Below are 21,489 nucleotides of genomic sequence, written 5' to 3'. Positions count from 1 at the left end.
GGGGTGTTTCCCCTCCCCCGCTATTCCTCTCAACTCCACCCCTGTCCTGTACATACAAGACCGGTCCTCTCAGGACAAGGTGTTCAGTGACCGCCGACCGGGCTGTTGACCACATCCATCTCTCCTGCTGTCTATCATAACCCACTCAGAACCAGTCTTTCTTCTACCTGATCCATTCCCCTAAGGACTGCGTGGTCGTTTAGTCCCTAAATCGTGTCCGACTCTTGCAATCCCATGGGCTGCAGACCGCCAGGCTCCTCTGTCCATGGGTTTCTCCAGGAAGGAATACTGGAGTGGGTTGCCATTTTCTTCTCCAGACGATCTTCCCAACCCAAGAATCGAACCTGGGTCTCCTGCTTTGCAGGCAGATTCTTTACCGACTGAGCTATGAGGGAAGCCCCTTAAATACGGGGAAGCCCCTTAATTAGTGAAGTGAAAGTCGCTCAGTCTGACTCTCTGTGGCAGTCCATGCCATAATAGTGGAGTGGGTAGCCTTTCCCTTCTCCAGGGGATCTTCCCAACCCAGGGATTGAATCCAGGTGTCCCACATTGCAGGCAGATTCTTTACCAGATGAGCCATAAGCACTGCAACCGCTATCTAAACACAGAGAAATCCCATGGCTCCTCTGAAAAGCCTTGTGAGTGAAGAGCGAACCTCCCGCCCCAGAGCCCCCTTGCGGCCCGCCCTTCCGCGGCGGGGAGGGGAGGGTGTTTGCCTGGCCGGCCCCGGGGGGCTACCCACACCGCAGCCCTCAGGGCGCGGCCCTAAGGCCCGGGCTACCCCGTCCCCACCTCTGCGGGGTAACTCGCACCTGAGCTCCAACCGCCCGTCTCCCGGTCTCTCCGCGCGTCACCGGGGCGAGACGCCCACCGCGCAGCCCGCGCGCGCAGCGGCTTCCAGGAAGCGGGGCGGGGGGGCGCTGAGGAAATGGCGGCGACCCCCGCGCGCGGGAAGCCACCGAAACCGACCTGCCCACAGCCACGGAGTGGAACCGCAAGCACAACCGCCATCCCGCTCGCGGTTGTGCAGCCCCAGAGGAGCGGCCCGGGAGGCGCCCGCCCGCCCCCGCCCTCAGGGTGCCCCGACTCAGGCAGCCTTCCCTCGGCCGCGCGGGGCAGCTCCCGGGCGGCTCCACGGCCTTCTGCAGAACTCGGCGCAGGCGCCGGGCGGAGAGCTTAGCCGAGCCTCTGCGAGGTCAGCGGCGCGCAGACGGCGTGAGCGGCGAGTAGCGGCCGGCGCCTGGGGGTCGGGGGTCGTGTGGGCGGCGGGCCGGGCGGGCGCCTGCGCGGGGCGGGCGGCCGGGGAGCGCGGGCCGGCGTCGGGGGAGAGCGGGAGCGCCGCCGGCGCACCGGGGCGAGGGCGGCGGGTGAGCGGCGAGCCTGGCTGGCGGGGAGCCGGGAGCGTGAGCTGGGAACGTGGGAGCGGCGAGCCGAGCCCGCACCGCAGGGGGCGTGTGAGCCAGAAACGGGGTCCTGCCATTGGGACACGGGCGCCGGCCTGAGCCGGGAGGGCGGGCGGTCGTCCTCGCCTGAGGGGCGGGCAGCTGGCCGTGGAACCCGGGCCCCTTCCGCGAGGGCCCGGCGGGAGCCGGGAGAAAGGTGCGAGGCGCCAGCGGTGGGCTTGGCCAGTGCCTGGGCCCTGCCGCCGCCGGGCTCCTATTTGTTTTTAATTTGAGGATAATGACAATATCCTGATTTTCCTACCCAACACTTTGGCTTCTGAAGTGACATTTATCTAAAAACTGCTGCATTGTTCCAGGTCAGTCTGTAGCCACATGTTTGTGTTTGTTTCTTCCTTCTGTTCTCCCCTCCGTGTTTATTGGAGTAGAGTTGATTTACAATATTGTCTCAGTGTTGGCTGTGCAGCGAAGTGAATCAGTTATGTGTCTATATGTGTATCAGCTCTCTTTAGAAACGCTTTTTCCATACGGGCTGTCACAGAATGTGGCGTCCCCTGTGCGGTACAGTTGGCCCCCGTTAGTTATGTTTCATTCACAATAGTGTGTAGTGTGTGTGTCAGTCCCAGCCTGCCAGCCACATGTGTGTTTCTTTGGTGCATGTGTGTGTGTGTAAAACTGCTAGAGAGGGTCAGAAACAGGCTGAATTGTGGGGTTTTTTTGTTTCTTTGTTTGATTTTTTACCTCTTCGGCCTTGAAAAGATAGTTCTTGAAACTTGAAAGTATTACTGCATTTGGATTGTCTAGTTGATCTGCAAGGAACATTTCAAGAGACACAAAAGCATGGGGGGTAGTGATAAATATGTGGGCTTATGACAACAGCAGTTTGCTTTAGTGATATTTTAACAAGGGCTTCCCTGGTGGCTCAGTTGGTAAAGAATCCGCCTGCAATGCAGGAGATCCCGGTTTGATTCCTGGGATGGGAAGATCCCCTGGGAGAAGGGAAAGGCTACCCACTCCAGTATTCTGGCCTGGAGAGTTCCATGGACTATATAGTGCAGGGGGCCGCAAAGAGTCAGACTCAACTGAGCGACTTTCACTTCCATGCTAATAATACGAAGCATTTTGGATGTGCAGAGTACCTTTATGGCAGTCGTAGTTGAAGAGACAGAAAGTAAGGCTGCCCTGTTTGAAGGTGGCACCAATGGAAGGAGATAGGAAGGGCCTGCTCTCTTCGTTGCAGGCGGCTGCTGCCTGGTGATCCAGCACTGTGCCTGAAGTCAGCATCCTGGTTCTGACACTTACCAGCTGTGGGATCTTGGCAAAACCTGTCTTACCGGGTTAAATGTGGGCAGTTTTTAAAAGTAGGATATTTTCTTAGAAAGGGTTTAGGAAATCTTCAAGCACCTGAGTATTAATTTTAACAGAGTATCTATGGGAGCCTTCCACAGAAGTATGTGGATCCTTTATCTGGAGCTGCTGGCCAAAGAGGAAAAAAGATATTAAATGGACAAATCCAGAAGAACTGGATTTGATAGAAAACTCATTGACAGAATGTTGAATTAAACTGGGACTGCTGACATATTCTAATAGCCAGAGAAAATCACCTGTTGGACATCTAGTGACGAAAAAGATGAGGAGGGAAATAGTGTATCTTACCAGGTGTCAGCCACAGATTAAATTGAGATTGCCATTTAAGGAGCTAAGTTATGAGTTCCTGGACTTCCTTGGTGGTCTGGTCCAATGGTTAAGACTCTGTGCAGTTAAGACTCTCCAATGCAGGGAGTGCAGGTTCGATCCCTGGTCAGGGAACTAGGATTCCATCTGATCCATGGCCAAAAGGAAAAAAAAAAATCTGTTTCAAGATATTCTACAACCTCAGGAAGGTTGAGAAATAAGAGGAAAGAGGGGATGAAAGATGAGGGAGGCGTAGGGCACAGGGAGGAAATGAAGTGAAGGAGATGGAAGCAAGGGTCTCTGGGGAAGGTGGCAAGCAATGAGATAGGTCTTTAGTAAAAGGGAGAATGCTTGGCATGGGCGATTAATTTGAAGTGAGCTTGTCTGAGAAGAACTCAGAGTTTTCCCCATCTTACTGTTCTCTTGGCTGTTAGAAGGCATTCAGGATTGAGGTCCCTGGGCATGCAGAGCTGTGTGTAAGCCTCTGTGCAGGAACACGGGCATAGGTACTCATCTGTAAATGTGTGCAAATTAATGTCATATGAAATGTTACTTCTTTATAGGATGGTGTCACGTAGGCCAAAACAAGAGAACTGGAAAGGAGAGAGCAGGGGTCGTGATGGGGAGATCAGGGAACCTACAAGCTGATACAGTGTCCACTGGAAAGTTTCCAACTTCTAATGCAGTATCAGTTTGGAGGGAGGCTAAGATTTTATAAGAATTAATTTGAAGTCATGTAGAAGCAGACTCAGTGTAGACCAGAGTTTCTCACATTTGAATTAGTTGCCTGGGGACCTTGTGGGAAGTGCACTTGCTGAGCAGGAGGTCTGAGATTCTGTGTTTCTAGCAAGCTCTCTGAGTAGCAAGGATATAGCCTTGCCTTTAGAGACATCTGGAAGAAGAGCATTGGATAGTGCAGGACATAACAGGATCAAGAAAAAGCATTATTTTGTTTTTCTTTCCGAGCGTGTTTATAGCCAGAGGGAAGCAAGGAGTTGAAGTAGCAATTACAGGTGTAAGATACCATTGTTAAGCAAAGGGAAAAAGAAGTGGTGGAGATGATCCATAGAAAGACTGTAAAGGGGGAAGAATTAAGACCACAGATCCAGAGATTACCCTTTGGAGAAGAGAGATTCTAGTGAAAGGAGGAAAGGAAGAAAGTAAGTCCTTAGGGAGGTGAGTTTGGAGTTGATGAGGACACTTGAGAGAATTCCTTCTAGATGGCTTCAGTGTATTTACATTGAAAAGAGATAAAATCGTTGTTGCTCCAGAGAATACTGGGGGTTGGGGAGAAGGGTGGTGGTGCTAGAAGTAGGGGAAACCCCAGCCACTCTAAGTAACTCTCAGGCATCAAAGGTATATGTTGTATTGATATTTGTTATTTGAAGTAGATTAATTTGAATATGGAAGGCATTGACTTTCTTTTTCTTTTATTTAAGATAACTGAGTTTTTGGCAGTTGTTTCACAGAAATCCTTTGAAGCATTAGCATGATGTAGCAAACCAAACTAAGTTTTCAAACAAAACAGATGAATAGGGTTCATTCCCTAAGTGCTAGAGTTGTCATTTTCAATAAACACTACACTGATTTTGAAACATGCAAGATTTTTAATATCTAATAATTTTGTGGCAATTAAATTATTCATATAGTTCTTATGGAATACAGAATAGGGAACAGATTGAGTGAATCGATGTAAGTCATACTAGAAAAGTAAAAAGTAGAAAAAATGAGACACACTAGTTAGCATCTCTTCATGAATGGCAGTGCCGTGTAAGATACAATAAGCAGTGAAGGAGTAGTGAGTTTGAGGGGAGAGGAGGACGTGGAAGTGATTCTCTGACATAAGAGTTTGTAGGAGGTAGTCAGAGTTGTATTCTTACTCACATTCTAATAAATGGAGACTTTGTTTTCAGATTTTTCAGATTGGGATTCTCCTAGTTTGAGCCTCAATAATGAGACTTGTCAAAGAGCCAGGCATTTGCAAGTTGATGATCAGTGTCTGTTGATTTCACAACCAATGACCAAAAATCAGTCAGCATCCACAAAATTGGAACAGATGACCTCGTTAGGTAGTTAGAATAGGAAAAAAGAGTCCAGAACGGCGGTGGCTGAAAGACAAGGAAGGGTAGAGCCCAGAAAGATAGAACAAAGGAAGGTCCGAGGACCAGAGTGAGGACCTCAGGTAGAACAAACAGTACTGCTGGCTGGCCCAATTTACATGGGGAAGCCCATGGGGAGGAAAAAAACATCTAAAAAGAGGAACCAAAGGGCCGGGGGTGTCTCCCCCATGCGTATGGGCTCTGACTCTCTCTCTCTCTCACCCTCTCTTCTCTTTGCGTCTTTTGCGTCAGCATGCCCTCACACCTCCAGGATGTATTTTCCAAATAAAACTGAGCTGTAACATGGAGCTATAACACATTCAGAAAGCTGTGACGCACCGAGAGGTTTAACGTCTGTTGCTTCAAATTTTTGCTGTGACAAGATAGGACCAGGGAAATTACACACTCCCTTGACAACCTTAATAGATAAAGAAAAGGTGAATATTGGAGTGATGTTTCTGGTAGGGAATCACATGCTCCATCAGCTGTGCAAGTCTCAGCTGCCAGAACACAGAGAAAGCAAACAAGGCAGTGAGGAAGCCCAGAGCACTCAGCCCTGGGCCACCTGGGCACCGACATTTCCAAAATTAGATGTTGTGGCAAAACCTACTGTGTGCTGACTGCTTTTATGCAACCTGCAGCCAAACAGTATTTCTTAGAAAGGTGTTTGCATTCTTCCTCTGACCATAGTAAGAGAATCCATGACAAAGAGAGTTAGGAGAAAGTAAATTCGTTTAGGCTATCATGTAGCATACCTGAGAGTGGGTAGCAGGATTATATTTAGAATTTTGCATCTAGTTGGGAGACCTAGGTAGACATCTAGAGATTGCCTTCTCAAAATGTGGCTTCGTAGCCATATTTTTGCATAGCTCTGAATTCATAAGTATTAGCTATAAATTATATTCAGTATGACTGCAGGAGCACCTCTGAATCCAAATGCTAAAATATTTCTTGTGTTTTCTATGACATTATATATTTTAGACTTGGCTTTCCCAGTGATAATGGGAGGCATGGGAAATTGCTCCATAGTACCTCCTCAGGTGTACCTGTCTAATATATCAACTTGTTTTATTATTTGTAATGAATTAATAGTTCGGAAGGAATGTTGGTTTTAAGGAGTGCTGTATCTTTTAAAAGCAGTATATAGAAAAGCAATTCTTATTCTACTGGGATGCCCAGTCTATTGAGTAACCACATCTAATACATGTTGTCCATGAATACCAATTAATTTAATTCCTTCAATCTGTCATACAATCAGGGCTATAGTAAGAAATCATACACTGTTTCGTTTTTCACTCCTATTGGTTTTTCTTTTCTTTCCTCACCTATAGAACTTCCCTTTGCGTTTACAAGATTCTCAGTTATCTCCTAGAATAGTGACTACAAGCTATCAACTCAAAGTGTTTGTGTGTGTGTGTGTGTGTGTGTGCTTACATCTCTACAAGTGACTTGTTTCCTCTTATTTCTCAGTGAGCTTAGTAGGTCCAAGAAGCACAAATTCAAATAAATCACCTACCTGAATCCTTTCAACACTGGAAGAAGTGACATAGGAAAACCACGAAATAAATAGAAGCAACTTCAGACAGTTCATGCAGATTCTCAGTCTCTTCTCAGTCGCTATCTTTTATAGAGTAACCAGCAATGTCTACTCATTTAGGGTCCCAGGATTTGTACATGTATTGATTTCATATAGATTTATTCTGTACTTGACCTAGAACATTTTATATCCTAAATATTTCTGGAACCATTCCCCAGTATAGGCCTGCATCACCTTTTTTTTTTTTTTTTTTTATTAATGCCTTCAGATTCTTCTGCCTCCATTTATTTGTATGCCCGTCAGATTCATCCCCTGTAGTGTTTACAGTCACCTGTCTTAAAAGCACATGTGACCATAAACCACTCCTCAAATCGCATTAATATGTAGACATCTTACAGCGACGGGTGATGCTTTCATAGTCTGACTTGTGCCTGACTCTCCATCTCTCGCCCTTTCTGTCCTTTGCTCTGGAATCCTGAGCTGCTGCTGACGCCCCCTCACCCGTCCCTGCGCTCTGGACAAATGTTCAGCCTCTCCTGTCCGCTTCTGTCGCTGTCTTGCTGCAGCCTTCTGTGCGCTCCCTCTCCTGCCCGCTGTTCCCGTGAACTGCCGAAGTCTGCACTCAGGCAGTCTCTCTCGAAAAGCCATCCCTGACCCCCTTTGTCTACATTTCTCTTTAAACTCCAGTGTCTAGTACTGAGCAGGAACCCCCCCAAATAATTATTGAATAAAAGAACTGAAGACTTATGTATACCAGGGTGATGTTTAAGAGCTTGTCCTCTGCAGTCTAAGAGCCAAGAGGGTAGACATGTGAAGAAATAACTTACATTCAGGTGACGAAGATACACTTGAAAACTCTATAAAGTCCTAAGGAACTTTAGGAAAGAGATACCTGTTTATCTGGGGAATAAACAGCTATAATCAAGGAGAAGTTTACAAAGCAGGCTGAGCCTTAAAAGGTGAAAAATAATTTGTTGGGAAAGAAGCATTTCAATTTAAGGAATTCAAAAAAGGAAAAAAAAGTAACAGGAATTTTGTAAACCATGAATAATGTTGCAGTTGAAGCTTGTCATGTTGTTATAAATGTCCTGCTATGAAGTAGAGATGAGAAGATAGTGTGGTTTTATGTGTCTGTCCAGTATTTTGAAATTTTGTTTGGTTTCTGATTGTTTTGTTCACTGATGTTTGGATGAATTTATGAATGAATCTTTGAGATGTTTGTGTGCCTGTAACCTGATGAATTCTGGTATCTCCCAAAAGGTTTCTTGAAGTTTTAGATCATTGGAAGTATTTCTGAAAGAAGTAAATATTCAGCTGAAGATTAAGATTGGTATAAGCTGTCATTTGATGCAATGTTTTAAATCTATGTTTTAAATATTCTGTCTTTTATCTAAATATTCTAGGTAATTTTAACAAAACGTACAGATTTGTCAGCAGAACTAGACTTAGAAATGACATGAGAGGAAGAACAAGAAAAATCTGATGGAGAAGAAAATAACCATTCACAGGTATGTGAAAGTGTAAATTTAAATTTCTGGTTTAATACTATTTTCTAGTCTTTAACAACATGATACAGTTTGCAACCAAGTTCATAACAAAGAAAATTACCTTTCAAAAGTAGACTTTTAGAATCAACAGATGATCACTTAAGTTTTTATAGCACTTCAATTAGAAAACTTAAAATATTGTTAGAGTCTACTGTAATTTATAGCTTGTCTTTGGAACTGAGGCAAATAAACTCTCCTGACTACTGTTTACTTCTTCCATTTTTATAATTTCTTTACATGGTAAAGAAGGTGAGATCAAATACCAAATCATAGGATTAAAGAGTTGAATTTATGAACAATAGGACAATGATGGTCCCTGACCTAGATATGTGTAGAGAGAAATCATTGCCCGTGGTCAGGGTTTTCTGTTGAAATTGCCAGTCACTGATGCCAAGACTGAAGATTCATTCTGTCTGATATCTCAGCATAGTTGACTTCAGTTCAGTTCAGTTCAGTCTCTCAGTCATGTCCAACTCTTTGTGACCCTGTGGACTGCAGCATGCCAGGCCTCCCTGTCCATCACCAATTCTCGGAGTTTACCTAAACTCAGGTTCATTGAGTCAGTGATGCTATCCAACCATCCCATCCTCTGTCGCCCCTTCTTCTCCCGCCTTCAGTCTTTCCCATCATCAGGGTCTTTTTAAATGAGTCAGCTCTTCGCAACAGGTGGCCGAAGTATTAGTTTCTGCTTCAACATCAGTCCTTCCAATGAACACTCAGGACTGACCTCCTTAAGGATGGACTTAGGGATGAGCATTCAGCAACAGAGTGGATCATAGAATCAGCCCAACTGCCTATTAAAAGTATTGAACCTTCCAGATTGGACCTTTGTTGTTAGGGTACAAATAATAACTTTATAGTTTATTTCATTTCCAGGTGGGAAATCAGTAAATATTATTAAAAATGCTTTATCCACTTTCATCGGTGGCTGTTAGGATTTAATATAACTGAATGTAGGGGCTTCCCAGGTAGCTCAGCTGGTAAAGAATCCACCTGCAATGCAGGAGACCCCAGTTCAATTCCTGGGTCAGGAAATTCCCCTGGTGAAAAGGCTAGGATACACACTCCAGTATTGTTGGGAGATCTGGGTTCAATCCCTGGGTTGGAAAGATCTCCTGGAGGAGGTTGTGGCAACCCACTCCATGTTCTTGGCTGGAGAGTCCCCATGGACAGAGGATCCGGGCAGGCTACAGTCCTAGGGGATGCAAAGTGTCAGACAGGACTGAGTACACACATAACTGAATTTAAGCAGATAATATGTATTGATGTATAACATTATCATTATATATACTTTGCATTAATTTAGGAATTGGTTTCTCTTTCTGATTGGTGTTAATAGATTTTGGCTCCTCATAATATAAAGTTTGTCTGTTCTCCAAATATTAGTCCTTTAAAAAAAAAAAAAAAAAAAGCTTTCAAATGTGCTGTAGGGACTCCTTGTTTAAGATATAGTGAGAGGAAATATTTTTAAGGGAAGCCAGCATTTATAACATTAAAAATCATCTCCTAATTCATTTTTGGTAGATTTAATATACATGAATTAATTCAAACAAACAGGGACAAAATTGGATTTTGAGTTCAGGTTTTTCTCCTATTTTCGGGTAAGGCAAGTTACTTTTCACCTAACCGCAAAAGGGTAAGGTGAGGACGAGGGCCTTTGGCCAGAAGTCATTTCAGGGCGTCGTCCCCTTGGCAGCTGAACTGTAGCAAATACACGTAAACAGCTGTACAAGCGCTATTTCCTGGGACAGGCAGCGGAGAACGGATGGTAACTGAAGGGGAATAGGGAGTTCACAGGAGTTTCCTATTTTATATTCAGAGGGGAGCTTTTAGTGTATATATGCTACTAGAAATGAGCCAGCAGAGGACGTGTTTATTGAGTTGAATCTTGTTTCCATTTCCAGTGTTAGAAAGCTTATTGATTGTATGACATTATCTTTAAGCTATTAACAGTAAACTAATTGTACACAGTACTTCTGTTCATATATAGTTTTGTGGTAAGGGCTTGTTCATTGGTTCTGAAGTGTAATATCCTTATGTAATTGAATATGGAGATGATTGCTTCAATTAATTCTATCATACATAGATTTTTAAAAATTATAGAATCATGAATATACAAACCCTTAGGCTATACTGAATAGGATTTAATCATTCCTTGGTGATTCTGGATGATCGTATCATCGTGAGTAGCTGCGGTTTTGTAAGGTACTCTGAAACATCACATCATATTAACTTCATTTTGTTTATAGATTCCTGGGAAAAGGGGAAATTTTTGTTTATATTCAGTAGAAAAAGCTATTGACAATCTTTCATTAATCATTATTTTTGGATAATAAAGTTCTAAATTACTAAAACCATGCTTCCCATACTAAGAGTGTCGTTAACACATCTTGTGTGCTCAATAAGTGCATGTCAGATGCATGAAGAAAGAGCAGAATGGTTACATGAATGCCTATTGATGAATTTCTTTCCAAAAAGCAAGTCTTTATTGCAAGTAGATTTCCAATATTGCCTACATGGAAAGATGTTTGATTTTTTTAGAAATATGCTAAGATTCAGAAATCATTAATTATTTATAGCTATTGGTAGGCATGGAATAATAATATAGATTCATTTGCTATGATATTACTTAGAAAGACTTCTTTAAATCTCACTTTCTCAGCACGCTTTGGAGCCGCAGTGTTGAGGCCAGACTTCCTGGGTTTGAACTCTGGGTCTGTTGGTGACCTGCTGTGGGCTTGGACACGGTCCTCAGTCTCTCTGTACCCCATCTTTCCCCGTGTAGAGGACCTCATGCATTACCTCTCTTCGAGAATCACTGTGAGGATCAAAAGTGCCTTCAGATATGGCAAGTGCTGATCATAATGCATAGTGGTTGCATAGGAAGTCCTCAGAAGGCTAATATCATGGTTATTGTGGTTTTCTTAAAAATGGGTTTCTTTCTTATAAGGAATTAAGGAAAACTCCAAGATAGGTTTCACTGCCATAAAAGGTAGTTCTTATTGAAAATGACAACTGCCATAAACCCTGGTATACTGCTTCCTATCAAATAACACAACTAATGTTATATTTTTCCTTTTCCTTTGATCTAAATTCAATGCTTTATTAGTATTATTCATATATTTTCTTTGTCCATTAATGCCACTCTTATTCATTGTTTAATCTTTTAGTAAAAAATTACTTCCCAGTGCAAAGGTCTTATGTAAAAAGCCAAAGTTTAGATATTGTTTGTATTTTTAAATATTTAATATTAGCCTGAAAAGAATCATTTGTTATTTTAGGGCTGCAAAGAAAACATCTAATGAAAAGAATAAGGTATAATAAAAAAGTTAATTATAAAAAATATCATCCTAGTAAAAAATATTTTGTAAAAGGAATAGTGTCAAAACAGAAAATCTTCATATGTTGTAGAGACATACACTTTGAGAACTTAATTTAGAAACACTATTGATCAAATTATCATTTTGATAAAAATCTGTCCTTTTAAGAAGTGTCTGTTTTTCATTTAATGACGAGCTATTTATCACCTTTGTATAGTTAGTATATTTTATAAATATTTTAAGGACATTGTGAAACAGTATTGTTTATATGTAGGTCAAAGCACAGATTAATGATGTGAGCTACCTGAATGACTGAACTCAGTCATCTGAAAGTGCTTCCCAGGATGGTGATGTCTTCACTCTGAGATTTCCACATTGCAAGTAGAACCGCTTGGCTTGAGGTATAAAGGTAGGACCGTGGTGTAAATATCAGTACAAAGCCTGTTTGTGTATAGTGTAGTAATACATGCTCACCTTGCCTAGGACTGCTCTAGAGCTATGGATATTACAGTGCTGTGCATCTTATAGATATGTTTTGTATTAAAAGTGAAAGTGAGTGTGTACGCTGAGCCTATGATCATTGTTACTGTACCTGAATTTATAATTTTATATATATACATATATATGTCATTATTTCATTTCTCTTTCTCTTCTACTAGACTGCAAGCTAAACAAGAGCCAGGAGAATAATGTCTTCCACTTGATAGACACTCAATATTTGTTCAGTGTATGGAGGAGTAGACATGAAAGTCACAGTCCTTTATACTCAAAAATTACTCACATCAGTGTGTTTCTTGTTTCTATGTGTTTTCTTCTTGTTGCAGATTGTGTTAGCTTGTTGAAAATTCGGGATGCAATTCTTTCATGTGAAAGATAAATAGAACTTTAAAAAAGCCACTGTGAACTACTTAGAGGAGAAATTTAAAAACTGGAAAATAAGGTCCGTGAGCTATAGAAAGAACTGTCCGAGAGAAAAGAAGTGAATCAGAGTTAGGGCATCAGAAAGTGGAGTGGCAACAAGAGCTTGGCAGCTTGAGATACTGCACATCCTAGTTTTAAAGCGATATATGAACTGTTCTTTACTTCAATACTGCAGAGACCTAGCTGTGTTATAATTTTTAACTTACCCTCTGGGATTTTACAGGGGAGAATATGTCGTTAGTATTCTGGAGTGTGAAATTCATGGAAATAATATAAGTTCTTAACAGTGAATGCTTGTAATGACTTAATGTATATTTTTCCAAATCATCATTTTCATGATCATACAGGAGTCCACCATAACGGAAACCTCATTCACAATTCAACAGATTGACTTTCGATTCTTTTTCACTTTTCTGTATTATGTTTAATCTTACAAGGAACATCTTTTCTACAGATTCATTTCTACATTTCTAATTATTTTGAATTAATTTTCTTTAATAATAGTGTATTATTTGGTTAAAATATGAGAACGTTTAGAAACGGTCTTCGATCCATATTTCTAAACTATTCTTTAGAAAGTTTAGATTACTTTTCATTTCCACCCACAGAAGTATGAAGTAGCCATTTTTCTCAAGACAGAAAAAAAATTTATGCTGTTTTCTTCTTAATCCTCTGCATGAAAACAGTGATCATTATTAAGTGTTCTTCACTGTATTTCCCATCATTTTACTATTTTAAACATTGTGAAGGGGGAATGAAAGTTACTGCAGCAGTGAATAGTCTCATGTTTTTTTTAAGAAGGGCTCTATAAATTTTGCAGATTGACCTTAAAGCAAGAAGAAGAGAATAGAAGAAATGCTGACATGTTATATGAAAAAATTAGGGAGCAGTTAAGAAGAAAGGAAGACCAATATAGTAAAGAAGCTGAAATGAAACAGCAACTTGAACTCACTCTCACAGCACTAGATGGAACTGAAGACTGAGAAATGATCTGAATCAGGTAGCGTAATCGTTGCTGAAAATTTCAAATTTCTAACACCATTTCATCAATATTATTTATAATATCCCATTTATTTAATATGTATTATTTAGATTTCAAACAAGGTGTTATCCCAACCTAGGTATGAACTGTGACATTCGTAGTTTAAGTGATTAGTTTCTTACTATTCTTGGCTTCTAACAGATGCTATGTATGTGTTTTCTGAGTGGAGGACTGGATATAACTTGAGGTTAATTATTAACATAATGATTGGCACTTTTGATACATTAGACAAAATAATCTTCTTAATTCCAATCCATGTATTAATTTTGGGTTTCTAAATGTTAAAATACAGTCTAACTTGGCTTGAGACTGTGAAGGAACTAGTTAAATGCTTTTTAAAGAAATTTCCTTTCACAATAATATATCTGCATGCTTTTGCTCTGCGATAAATTTAGCAGACATTTAAATTAAGATCCAAGTTAATCACGTGAGATAAAGATTCTTGTGCTTGAAAAGGCTACTTCCTCTAAACAGTTTTATATATTTTATATTCTGCTTCTAAACTTTTAACTGTTTCTTTTTCTTTTCATGATATGGGCCCAAAAACTTCATATAGTGTCTCTCCAGGTTATGGAAGTGTACCATGACGCTCAGAAGCAGCTTTCTGGAGAACGGAATGCCAGAAGCTTACAGGAGGGAATCCTGGCCAATCACCTTGCCAAAGAAAAGCAGAAAGAAATGGCTGATAAGGAAATGAACTCTTAGGTATTTTCTGTATTCATTTATGTGTGTATGTATCTATGTATGTATGTACTTTATGAACAAAGAGTATGTACCATAGAAAATGTAGAGGCTTGTGAAAGCCTATACATCTATATTTTGAGGAGGGATGACATTTTTCATGTGTCGGATAAAGTAATATCTGTAATTCAGATCCATTTGTCTACAGCAGTCAGGTAGGGACATACGATGACCTCTTCCAAGGAGAGACCTTTAATATTTTCCATAGGAATTGATCTCAGAATTATTGCAACGGTATCAGAGGAGCCGGCACCCTCCTCTGCGCTTTAGGCCAGGAGGATGGCGTGTGCTCCGCCATCGCGAGCGCTGCACAGCCGAGTCCCTCTGCTCTGGGGGGAGCGTGTGCGCCGCTCCATGCCCGTCCTCACCTTCCGTGTCTCAGTCAGAGTCCGCTCCTGGCTCCACTCTCATTTCTGTAACCAGCGCCCTGTCAACGGCCTTTGCACGTCATTTAGTTTTCCAGTTTGTGAAAACTGCAAGATCAGTTGTAAAAACATTTTTGAACACTTTAAAAAGTAACTTCTTCAAAATAAACTTATAAAAGTTCTGCCTACCCCATCCCCCCCAAAAAAACCATACCTCTTGCTACTAACAATAGATACTCTTAATTTTTGGTAATGATTTCACTTCCTTGATAAATCATTAGGGTCGTTTATCACTTCCACTGTTGGTAAGGAGGAAAAGTACAGGCAGTTCAGAGACCATATTTTGGATGTCCTTCTTGTGAGGAAATTAACGCTTTGCTCTATGTAGGGTCCTATTTTAGTACAAGGAACTTTTAAAAACAGTGATAGATATGACATCATATGTATTTAGTGATAATTAATAAGTGTTTTTCATTGTCTTTCACCCTATCTTACTATCTTAGACATTACAAAAAGGTATTGAAAGTTATGGAAGCAGCAAATAATCTCATGGTTGTCTAAGAAGAGCTCTCCAAGTTTTACCTATCACCATCTGTGTATGCACTGTGAGTGAAGTAAGAGGCTTATTCTGTGTTGATGTGTTTGCACCAGAGAAGTGGCCGTGGTCTGATGTACGAGGACAGGTGGAGTTGGAAGACCTGCTGCTTATTATATTTCTAGCTTCTTCCTTCCCAGAGTCGTTATAGCTGATGAGCTAACTGATGTTTCTGTAGAAGTGCTTAGTGCAGCTGTCAATAGGTTTAATTCTTGTAATTGACTATTAAGATGTTAGAACAGTAACATATTCTCAAGAAAAAAACTTTTCACAAAATGAAATCTGTTTAAATATGTACAGAGCTAAGGCTCTTATTGTAGGGCAGCTGCACAGGTTAGGGATCAGATGTATAGTTTTTAAAGCTAGCAAGTGGTGGTGTGTACTGGAGGTATTTGTCATATTTGTTGGGATAGTTTTATTTTTATTCATGTCAATTTGAATTAATTTGGGAAACATTTCAGCATTGAATCATTTATTTTTATAGCCTCTCAACTGTTTCAAGGCATCTACTTCTAATACAATCATAATTTGGAACTCAAGTGGTGAGCTTTACCCAAACTCTTCTTGATTTAATCTTCCATCTGCTATTTATGATTTACTTAGAACATTTTTGCAAACGATTTGTTGATAGTTCTCATTTTGAGGGTCAGTTACTATCGTTTAGGTACACGCTTGTCCACTAAAACTGAAGGATGGCAGGATTCATGAGGGAATGGAGGGAGTCAGGGACAGGGTTGTAGCGGCTGCATTCCGAAGGCAGCTGTAGGCCGGGTTTTTGAGGCTCCTTGAAGGCATGGGAGCAACCTCATTTTTTAAATTTGATGTTTCTTTTATATTGCAATATAGTTGATTTCCAATTTTGTGTTAGTTTCCTCTGCAGGGGAGAGCTAGTGAGCCTAGGTCTGTCTGGAACATTCCTGAATCCTTCGGGGATACACTCTGTGTGTCAAGCTGAATACCAGACCTAGGGGGCAAAATTTGCATTTTTCTCTCAGGGAGCCCTAACGTGGTGTGGCCTAGCCACTGCTTGAAAATCCATCAAATTGCTGTTTCCTTCCTTCTGACAGAGCTAGCTTTGCTTCCCCCTTTGGGATTTCTGAAGCAAGGGGGCAGCACGAATCACCTCACCTGTGATCCATTTGAGGTGCAAGGTCACCTTGACCAGGTGACCACAGTATGGAACCTGGCCCTCTCAGACACGCTCCCACAGCCTGCTTCCTCGTGGGCAGTACTGCTATGACCTAGGAATGTGTTTGCAAGGCTCGAAAAGTGCAGGGAGACACGCAGCCCTGACTTTGCAATTTAGGCCCTTGGATCAGGCCTGGAGGTCTGACGTCTGAGAAGTGAAACACTTGCTGCAAGATAGAGGCCTGGAAACCCTCTCTGGGGCTGCCTTTCCTGGCTCCAAGGAAGACAGCTTCCCTAGCCGCCTGTGGGCTGAGAGTCACACACGGCTGGAAAGCGCTTGCTTGGAGGTCATTTGTCAGTGGCAGTGGCCCCCGAGCCCCGGTGCCTAGGGAGGGGTCCCACACTCAAAGGGAAAGTCAAAGCGACGTCCAAACGTCTGTTCCATCATGTTTCCTCTGCAGGAGAGATCTAGTGAGCCTAGGTCTTTCTGGAACATTCTTGGATCCTATGGGGACACACTCTGTCAAGCTGGATCCCGGTCCTAGGGGGCAAAATTCACATTTTTCTCTTGGGGAGCCCTAATGAAGTGCGGCCTAGTAAATGCTTGAAAATCCATCCAAGTGCTCTTTTCTTCCTTCTGACAGAGCTAGCTTTGTTCTCCCCTTTTGGATTTCTGAAGCAACGGGGTGGCCCGCAACTCCTCGCCTGGAGCAAGGTAACCTTGAGGAGGTGACCACAGGATGGAACCCATCCCTCTCAGACTCACTCCTGCAGCCTGCATCTTCATGGGCAGTACTGCTATGACCTAGGAATGTGTTTACAAGGTTCGGAAAATTCAGGGGGACACATGGCCCTGACCCTGGAATTTAGGGCCTTGGAGCAGGCCTAGAGGTCTGATGTCTGAGACATGAAACAGTTGCTGTAAGATAGAGGCCTGAAAACACACTCTCTCTGGATGCCTTTTCTTCCTCAAAAGAAGATAGCTTTCCCAGCCTCCTGCGTGCTGACAGTCACCCGCTGCTTGTAAGCATTGCTTGGAGGTCATTTCTGAGTGGCAATGGCCCCTGAGGCCCTACACCTAGGGAGGGGACCCACACTCACAGGGAAAGTCAAAGCAACATCCAAAGCACTGTTCCATCATGTTTCCCCTGCAGGAGAGATTTAATGAGTCTAGGATTGTCTGGAGCATTCTTGGATCCTACAGGGACACACCCTGTGTGTCAAGCTGGATACCGGCCCTAGGGGGCAAAATTCACATTTTTCTCTCGGGGAGCCCTAACGTGCTATGGCCTAGCAACTGCTTGAAAATTCATCCAATTGCTGTTTTCTTCCTTCTGACAGAGATAGTTTGCTCCCCACTTTGGGGTTTCTGAGGCAAGGGGGCAGCCCCCAACTCCTCCCCGGGGGCCCATTTGAGGTGCAGGGTGCCCTCGACCAGGTGACCACAGTATGGGACCTGACCCTCTCAGACACACACCCGGAGCCTGCTTCTTGATGGGCAGGACCACTCTGAACTAGGAATGTGTTTGCAAGGCTCAGAAAGTGCAGGGAGCCTGACTGCATAATTTAGGCCCTTGGAGCGGGCCTGGAGGTCTGATGTCTGAGAAGTGAAATACTTGCTGCAAGGTAGAGGCCTGAAAGCACACTCTCTGTGGATGCCTTTCCTTTTTTGAAGGAAGATGGCTTTCCCAGCCTCCTGCCTGCTGAGGGTCACACACTGCTTGAAAGTACTCGGTTGGAGGTCATTTTTCAGTGGCAATGGGCCCTGAGGCCCTGGCCATTTGGAGGGGTCGCACACTCACAGGGAAAGTCAAACCAACATCCAAATGTCTCTTTCATCACATTTCCTCTACAAGAGAGATCTAGTGAGCCTAGTTTGTCTGGACCATTCTTGGATCCTGTGTGGACACACCCTGTTTCAACCTGTATTCCAGGTCTAGGGGACAAAATTCATATTTTGCTCTCAGGGAGCCCTAACACGGTGCGGCCTAGCAACTTCTTGATAATCCATCCGATTGCTGTTTTCTTCCTTATGACAGAGCTAGCTTTGCTCCCCTTGGGGATTTCTGAAGCAAGGGGTGGCCCCCAACTCCTCTCCTGGAGCCCTTTTGAGGTGCAAGGTGACCTTGATGAGGTGACCACAGTATGGCACCCAGCATTTTCAACACACTCCCACACATTGCTTTCTCATGGCCTGTACCGCTATGACCTAGGAATGTATTTGCAAGCCTTGGTAAGGGCAGGGTGACATACGGGCCTGACTCTGTCATATAGGCCCTCGAAGCAGGCCTGGAGGTCTGCTGTCTGAGAAGTGATACAGTTGGTGCAAGATAGAGGCCTGAAAACACACTCACTGTGGATGTCTTTCCTTCCTCCAAGGGAGATGGCCTTCCCATCCTCCTGCGTGTTGAGAGCCACACACTGCTTGAAGGCACTTGCTTGGAGGTCGTTTTTCAGTGGAAAGTTCCCCTGAGGCCCTGCCCATTCAGAGGTGTCCCGCACTCACAGGGAAAGTCCAAGCAACATCCAAAGTCTCTTCCAGCACATCTGCTCTGTAGGAGAGATCTAGTGAGCCCAGTTCCGTCTGGAAAGTTCTTGGAACCTGTGGGGATACACCAAGCGTGTCAGCCTAGATAGAGGCCAAGGACGAAAAATTTACATCTTTCTCTCAGGGGCCTCTAAATTGGTGTGGCTTAGCAACTGCATGAAAACCCATCCAAATGCTGTTTTCATACTTGTGACAGAGCTAACTTTACTCTTCTCCACCCCTTGGAATTTCTGAAGCAAGCAGGTGGCTCACAACTCCTTGCCACTGGCCAATTAGCAGTGGAATGTCACCTTGATGAGGTGACCACAGCATGGCACCCAACACTCTCAGAAACACTCCCGCAACAGTATCCTCAGGAACCATAGCGGAATGAACTAGGAATTTGTTTTCAAGGGTAGAAAAGTGCAGGGAGACACATGGCCTTGACTCTGGAATTTAGGCACTCAGAGCAGCAACTGAGGACTCACATCTTAGAAGCAAAATGGTTCATGCAAGATAGAGGCCTGGAAACACACTCTCTGTGAATGCCTTTCCTTCCTTGAAAGAAGAAAGCTTTCCCAGGATCCTGCATGCTGAGAATCACACACTGCTTGAAGGTCATTTTTCAGTGGCAAGTCCCCTGATGCCTTGAATGTTGGGAGGGTTCGCATATTCACAGGGAAAATCAAAACAACATCCATAGGTCTGTTCCATCATGTCTTTTTCTGTAGGAGAGATCTAGTGAGCCTAGGTCTTTCTGGAACATTCTTGGATCCTGCAGGGAAACACCTTGTCGTTCAAACTGGATACAGAGCCTAGGAGCCAAAATTCACATTTTTCTATTGGGGGACCCTAAAGAGGTGCAGCCTAGCAGCTTCTTGTAAATCCATGCAATTGCTGTTTTCTTACTTCTGACAGAGCTAACTTTGCTCCACCCACCCTTTGGGATTTATGACACAAGTGGGCAACTCACAACGCCTCGCCTTGGGCCAATTTGCAGTGACATGTTACCTCCATGGCGTAAACACAGTATGGCACCCAGCACTCTCTGACAGAGCCGCACAGACTGCATCCTCATTGTCAGTACCGGTATGAACCAGGAATGTGTTTTCAAGGCTCAGAAAGTGCAGGGAGACACACTGCCTTGACCTGGGATTTAGGACCTTGGAGGAGGCCTGGATGTCTCACGTCTTAGAAGCAAAATCCTCCTTTGGGAGGGATCCCACACACACAGGGAAAGTCAAAGCAACGTGTATATGTCTGTTCCATCACGTGTTCTCTGTAGGAGAGATCCAGTAAACCTAAGTATGTCTGGAACATTCTTGGATCCTTCGGGGACACAACCTGTGTGTCAACCTGGATATCGGGCCTGGGGGCACAATTCATAGAATGCTCTCAGGGAGCCATAAACATGTGTGGCTGGGCAACTTCTTGAATATACTTCCAATTGCTGTTTTCTTAGTCCGGAAAAAGCTACATTTGCTCTACCTTTTGGGATTTCTGAAGCAAGCAGGCAGCTCTGAACTCCTTGCCTCAAGTCTATTTGCTGTGTAATGTCACTTCAATGAGTTGACCACAGTACGGCACCCAGCACTCTCAGACACACTCCTGCAACCTGCTTCCTCATGGGCAGTATGACTATGACATAGGCATGTGTTTGTAAACCTCATTAAGTGCAGGGTGACACACGGCCCTGATTATAATTGAGGTGCTAGGAGCAGGCCTGGATGTCTCATGTCTTTGAAGCTAATGAGTTCCTGCAAGAGAGAGGCATGAAGACACACTTTCTGTGGATGCCTTTCCTTCCACGAAGGAAGATAGCTTTCCCAGCATTCTGGGTGCTGTGATTCACACACTGCTTGGAAGCACTTGCTTGGAGGTCAGTTTTCAGTGGCAAGGTGCCCTGAGGCCGTGAGCAGAGACAGGGTTCCCACACTCACAGGGAGAGTCAAAGCAACTTCCAAACATCTGTTCCATCACATTTTCTCTGTAGGAGAGGTCTAGTGATCCTAGGTTTATCTGGAGCATTCGTGGATCCTTTGGGGAAGCACCCTGTGTGTCAACCTGGATACAGGACCTAGGGGGCAAAATTCACATTCTTCTCTTGGGGATCCCTAATGCAGTGTGGCCTAGCAACTGCTTGAGAATCCATCCAATTACTGCTTTCTTACTTCTGATAGAGGTAGCTTTACTCCACCGTTTGCAGTTTCTGAAGCAAGCTGCCAGGTCTTAGCTCTTCGCCTCGGGCCTACTTGCAGTGGAATGCCACCTCAGTGAGGTGAACACGCTATAGCACCCACCACTCTCAGACACACTCGTGCAGCCTGTTTCCTCATGAGCAGTATGACTGTGACATAGAGATGTGTTTGTAAGGCTTGGGAAGTGCAGGGAGATACACGGCCCTGACTCTGCAATTATGTCCTGCAAACAGACCTGGGGTGGGTGTGGTCTCACGTCTTAGAGGCAAAGCCTTTCCTGTAAGATAGAGGCTAGAAAACACTCTCTTTTAATGCCATTGCCTCCTTGGAGGAAGATGGCTTCCCAGCATCCTGGGTGCTGAGAGTCACACTTGGCTTGGAAGCACTTACTTGGA

The 21,489-nt window shown here is 43.6% G+C and overlaps 1 protein-coding gene across 7 annotated transcripts in view; it reads left to right on the top strand.

Moving 5' to 3' along the window:
- Positions 1–618: 618 nt before the first annotated feature.
- The window catches only part of LOC133059341 (spermatogenesis-associated protein 31E1-like), a 41,188-nt gene continuing 20,317 nt past the window's right edge, over positions 619–21,489 (top strand). Inside the window, exons 1-6 of one of the 7 annotated variants that reach the window (XM_061146319.1) lie at positions 1,102–1,195; positions 1,726–1,759; positions 8,114–8,218; positions 11,852–11,986; positions 13,319–13,498; positions 14,108–14,245. The gene's annotated coding sequence lies outside the window, so the exon portion shown is untranslated. Of the gene's footprint in view, positions 639–1,101; positions 1,196–1,327; positions 1,368–1,543; positions 1,760–8,113; positions 8,219–11,851; positions 11,987–13,318; positions 13,499–14,096; positions 14,246–21,489 lie in introns of those variants that run through there. The other 6 variants (XM_061146321.1, XM_061146323.1, XM_061146325.1 and 3 more) reach the window with 6 other exon arrangements.

The sequence above is a fragment of the Dama dama genome, chromosome 7, assembly GCF_033118175.1.
Source record: "Dama dama isolate Ldn47 chromosome 7, ASM3311817v1, whole genome shotgun sequence".
Lineage (NCBI taxonomy): Eukaryota > Metazoa > Chordata > Mammalia > Artiodactyla > Cervidae > Dama > Dama dama.
This window is presented reverse-complemented; position numbering and strand designations above follow the sequence as displayed.